The sequence below is a fragment of the Gopherus evgoodei genome, chromosome 1 (genome assembly GCF_007399415.2).
Source record: "Gopherus evgoodei ecotype Sinaloan lineage chromosome 1, rGopEvg1_v1.p, whole genome shotgun sequence".
Taxonomy (NCBI): domain Eukaryota; kingdom Metazoa; phylum Chordata; order Testudines; family Testudinidae; genus Gopherus; species Gopherus evgoodei.
This window is the reverse complement of record NC_044322.1, coordinates 247981742-247987741: the sequence shown is the minus strand read 5'-3', so window position 1 is coordinate 247987741 and position 6000 is coordinate 247981742.

Below are 6000 nucleotides of genomic sequence, written 5' to 3'. Positions count from 1 at the left end.
AAAGAGAAACCATGCTAAGGGAAACATTGTCCCAGAAAGTGCCTCTTGTGAAACAAGAATGCCTGCCCATTTCTAAGGCAAACTTACAATGAATGTTGTAGTTTCTAGAAAGTTGATGCTTCTGGCTTTTCAGACACTGAAGATAAAGGAAACACAAAGAAGTTTAAAAAAAACATACAGTTCTTTTCTAGGCATGCAAACAAAGCTTTCTTCTAAATAGCCTCTCTTCCAGAGCCTAGGTCTCCAACAGAAGCAGAACAAGACCCATTTTCCGGTCAGATAGCTCACTCCCTCATTCTTCTATCACTCCATGAACAGAGACAATGGCTCTAGCAGATTCATGAGGATTTTCAAGCTCCAGTAGTAGGTGCAATTAAAAAAAAATCATCCCATGACAGAGCCAGGGAACTTTGCTAGTCTTTGTGCAACTTATTATTGTAAGAGTACAGCAGACAAAAAGGTGTTCTACCAAGGTAAAGTACTGTCACCTGAAGACCTTAAATTTCTTTGTAAAGATCATTGGAGAGTGCTCTCAAGACACCTAGGAACATTATTCTTCATTTTACAGATTGGGAAAGTGAGTCAAAGAGATTAAGTGATTTACTCAAGGACACATGCAAAATCTGTGGCAGAGCCAGGGCATAGGACCCATATCTTGAGTCTAGTACTTAGCTTAACAACTATCTTTCTTCTGCAAAGCTGCAGACTTCAGTAAACAAAGCATTCCTTTCAGCTAATTGGTATTACATGGAAACTGAACTGTTCTTATTTACAAAACTACAGATTTGTGTCAAGCAAAGCCAATTACACTTAATGTTTAAACTATTGCAGGTGCTCAATGACATTGTTGCTAGGCACTGGAAGTGAAATTGCTCTTTTAATGCATCTTGTTCCAATTGGGAGCACATGTTCTATCGTCAACGCAAAGTTAACAGATGGATATCCTAATCCTCACCAGTGATCTTTCTCCACCCTCCCTTACCTGAAATGTTGTCCCACGCATTGTGCCTTAACGGTGGTGCCCAGGAAATTGTTTCGAACAGAACTGGTCTCTTTTTTATGTTTTGCACCATATACATTTAACCCTTTAGATGAACACCTGATAACCGGCAACATCCATGAATATTAAAATGGAATTTAGGTATATTACTTACTGTGTATACAGCATCTGTTTGAGTAGCCAGCATCTGGGTTGCTAGACAGCATACCCCTTAAATGAAGACTTCTGGAATGATCCATTCCCTTAAGTGCACACTCTCTGCTAGTTGGTTGTTCATTCACAACGTGCTTCAGAACTGGAACTCTTGCATTGAAGGATTAGAGTACCTATTCCTGGATTTACTTCTCACAGTACAATACAAATATCAAATAAGACAACAAGCATAGGCAACTGGGCCTTAACATTTGTTTTTCCTACCGAAAACTATCATATATTAACAATATCCTGGGCAAGGAGAGGCTATATTGACATTCCAAAGCTTCTCTTTATGTTATTCTACACACTCATTCGCCTCTCCTGCCTCTACATTGCTCCCTTGGCCTTTGTAACTAACCAGCCCAGCTCCATGAAGAGTACTTGGCTTCTTCCAAAGATGAGACTGAATCAACAAAGTCATTTCCACTGATCCAGTGCATGCTGGGACAAAACAGTGGAAGAGTGCTGTGCAATTACACGTGCAGTGGAGACCTGATCAATAACTCTTGGTTTTAGAATCTCAGTATTCTTGTTTAACGAGCTCCCGAGCACCTAGAAGCTTGCCTGCTAGTTTGTCAGGTGTCACGCTGAGCATGGTATAAATACTATTATGCGGTGGGTTAAACCTTGCTCAAGCTGGTGGGTGTCTTTTACTCAGGGTAAGTGTAAAAAGTAATTGAGCTCCTTAATGGAACAAAATAGCTGAAACAACAGGAGCCACCTGCCAAAACACAGCACAGACACATGACAAGGCTTGAGTAGAAATGGAACCATGTGGCCCATGGGGTTTCTATGGACTGATATAGACAATGCAGAGGTTAGGGTAGATTGTTGGGGCTGTGTGTCTATATAAGATATAGGCAGGGAGAAACACCAGAGAAGTTGAAAGAGAAGCAGCAGAAAGCCAAAAACAGCCACAGAAGAATTGCTAGTGCGATCCTGAGGGAAAAAAAGCTAGAAAGAGCTTTTGGGCTAAGTGCTGCCTGACTGGAAAGAGGCTTGGAATTGTGAACTTCTGGGAGCAAAGAACTTGTCTCCTGTTTCATCCCTGCTGCATTCGGGGAAACAGGACTTAAGGTATCTTCATGATAAGTAACTGGACTGAATCATAGAAACATCTCATTCCATCCTCCTAATGTAAAGAATCCACTAGAACCCAAATTTTTATAACCACTTGGGCTAAGAAGGGGTAAACAATACTTTACACCGAGCCTACCTCTCCATCAGGTGCATGGCCCCGCCTTAAAGTCCTTCCTCTGGAGGGAGGGAACCTCTATTTTTTTGGTAGTTCCCTTCTTTAGCCCTCTAGCCAAAAGCAAATCTACTACTGCAGCCTACCCAACCCTAGAAACAGAGTCCTCTTCAGCCCGGGTCCAGGATGCAAGTGAGATGCTGCTGAGTGGAAAGGCCCCTCCCAAAACTCATTTCACATCCCCCCACCATCAGTGAGGTTGAGCTGCTTGCTCCTCCCATCACGACTGTGGCAGGGTTTCTTTCCTTTGCAGGGAGTTAGTTAACTTTCTTCCCCTTGTGAGGGGAATGGGATACGATACATCCATCATCACAATAGATTGTTTGATATTTGTAGTTGGAATGCATTCTGTACTGCCACCAGGTGTCAGACTTTTCCTCCTGTTCTCATAAAGTTTGAAGCCCATCAGTGTGAATATATAGGAGACTGTAGATATATACGTACATAGCCACTGTGTTCATCAGCGGGAACTGAACCCAGGCTCATCAGTACCAAGTCACCACCCCATGACATAAAAAGAGATCACTATGGTAGTAGAAAGCTGAATAGTTGCTGAGACCAGTCCCTAGTGGCAAACAGGTTCCCATTCACTAGGTTAGCAGATGCCATTTAGGGATGAGCAGATGAAGAACAAGGTAGAAGGTCCAAATAGGATACCTGCTGAAATCTGTAAAAAAGGTGGACCAGTGCTAATTTGGCAGCTTTACCTGCTTATCCTTAAAATCTGGATAAAGGAGGAGATACCCAGTGAAGTGAGGGATGCCCTGATTGTCACCCTCTTCAAGAAAGGGGATAAAGTGAATTGTGGAAATTATCATATCTCCATCCTAGCCACTGCAGGCAAAGTTCTGACATGGATCCTTGCAACCCGCCTTCTGCCCATCAGAAGAAATTTTACTAGAGTCACAGAATGGTTTCCAACCATGCCGTGGAACTTCAGATATGATATTCACAGCACGGCAGCTACAAGAAAAGTGTCAGGTGCAAAACCGACCACTGTACACGGCTTTTATTGATCTAACTAAAGCCTTTGATTCAGTGAATCGCCATACCCTCTGTACTTTCTAAGACTGATGTATTTATCAGGACATCCGATGTCCTCAATTGTTTCATGATAAACATGAAAGTGACTGTTCTGAGCAGCACTGGCTCTCAGAGTGAACTTTTCAAAGTACAAACAGGAGTCAAACAGGGCTGTAGCATCGCTCCAACCATGTTTGCGGTTTTTATTACCATCATTCTTTATCTAATTGCTGTGAAGTTTACTGCTGGCATTGAAATCATTTACAGAATGGATGGAAAGCTGTTCAGTATGCTGATGACAATGCAATCTTTGCCCATTCTGAGAAAGATCTTCAAACTATCTTGAATGTGTCTGCCAATGCTTACGCATGACATGGTTTCACTCTTAATATCAAGAAGAATAAAGTGCTCTATCAGCTTTCTCCAAATGAGGTATTACATGCCCCATCTATCAAAATCAATGGAATGGCACTGGAGAATGTCAATTATTTCCTCTACCTTGGAAGTCATCTTTCATCCAAGACAGATATTGACACAGAAATTCAACATCTTCTGAGCTGTGCCAGTGTAACTTTTTCTAGTTTAGGGCACAGGGTTTTTGAAGATCACAACATTTGAACAGACACTAAGCTTCTTGTTCATCAAGCCGTTATTCTCCCAATACTGCTGTATGGGTCCGAAACTTGGACAACTTATAGACACCACTTAAAAGTCCTTGAGACGCACCATCAACGGTGCCTTCATAAGATTCTGAAGATTAAATGGGAAAACATGCACACCAATATTAGTGTTCTGGAAGAGGCAAAGACCACCAGTACTGAGACAATGATCACCCCTCAGCAATTCAGCTGGACTGGTCACGTTGTCCAGATGCCAGACCATCGCTTCCCAAAATAGGTCCTGTTCTCTCAGCTGAAAGAAGGGCACCATAATGTGGGCGGACAATGGAAGCACTATAAGGACTTGCTGAAGGATAACCTGAAAAAGTGTAATATTGATATTGACACTTGGGAGACACTTGCCCAGGATCGCTTAATATGGAGTGAAGTCCTATGTGATGGTCCCCTGCATTTTGAACTTGCTCACAGACAAGCCGAAATGGACAAGAGGCGCAGGAGGGAGGAGAAACTGGTCTCCAGTCATGGTCAGTAGCTTCCTGCTGAGCCTGAAAACATCTGCCCTCATTGTAATATAACTTGTGGTTCAAGGATCGGTCTCATTAGCCACCTGAGGACCCATAACTCCCATGGAAGATGATCAAACTTGGTAATGAGAGATTGCCCATCATCATTATAAAAGTGCAATGAATCTTACCAGCTATATTGTGTAAGATATCAGTGGAAAAGTTATAATTCACTAAATATGATAATCTTCTTTATAGGTTTGTATCACCTTTGTATTGTGGGTAATAGATATCTAAGGAATATCTATATTTACAAACTTGTGCTGTGTTTCTGGATAACACTCCAGACAGACTGGCATCAGCACTGCCTAGCATCAGTGACAGATCTGGTCAGTTCTTGGATGCAAGCCCTATTGCAAAAGAACCTCTCACTTTTATAGAAGGCAGTTCTCTTCCCTCCAAACCTCCATGGGCACATGTGTCTACACAGCAAAAAATACTGCAACAACGAGTCTCAGAGCTTGGATCAACTGACTCAGGTTTGTGCCACAAAGCAAAAAATAGCAGTGTAGACATTCAGGCTTGGACTGAAGCCGGGGCTCCCAGTCCTCCCCCCATTGTGGGGTTTCAAACCCCAGCCTCCAGCCCAAGCCTGAATGACTACATGGCTATTTTTACCCCGTACCACAAGCCCAAATTAGTTGACTGGGGCTCTCAGACTCACTGCTATGGGGGTTTTGTTTGTTTGTTTGTTTGTTGCTATGTAGATGTACCCTGTACAGCAAATCCCCCAGTAGAGTGTTTAAGGGAAGAAAACTGTGAAGCTAACTGTTTCATGTTCCCAGTGAGATTTTAAAAGGGTCTCACCTACTTGTAGTCATTAAAATCCCAGGACACTGCTGACAAGGGAATGATTAGTAGCTCCACTGTCAACATGTCAAATTCCAAAGTAGGGAGTTATTTCCCTATCTGTTGCAGTGGGAGAGAGGGGGTTGTATATAGTATTCTTACATTTAAGAACTCCATTGTATTTTTGCCAGGTGAGGTTGTTAAACAGCTACTGTATTCCGGAGGTGATGAGTGAAGTGATTCCTGTACATGCATTTGATGAGCAAAATAATTGGGGTTATTTAAATAATTATAATAGTACCACCTAACTCTCGCACAGGGTGCTTTGCATTAGTAGCTCTTAAAGTGCTTTACAAAAGAGGTCAGTATTATCCCCATTTTACAGAGGGGAAAATCAAGGTGTGGAGTGGTGAAACGACTTGCCCAAGGTCATCCAGCCGAGAATAGAACACAAAGCTCCTGAGTTCCAACCCACTGTTCCATCTAGTAGTCAACACTGTCTCCAAACAAGATATTTTAAAATTGTTTATATGGAAATATGTGACTCAATGATTTGCT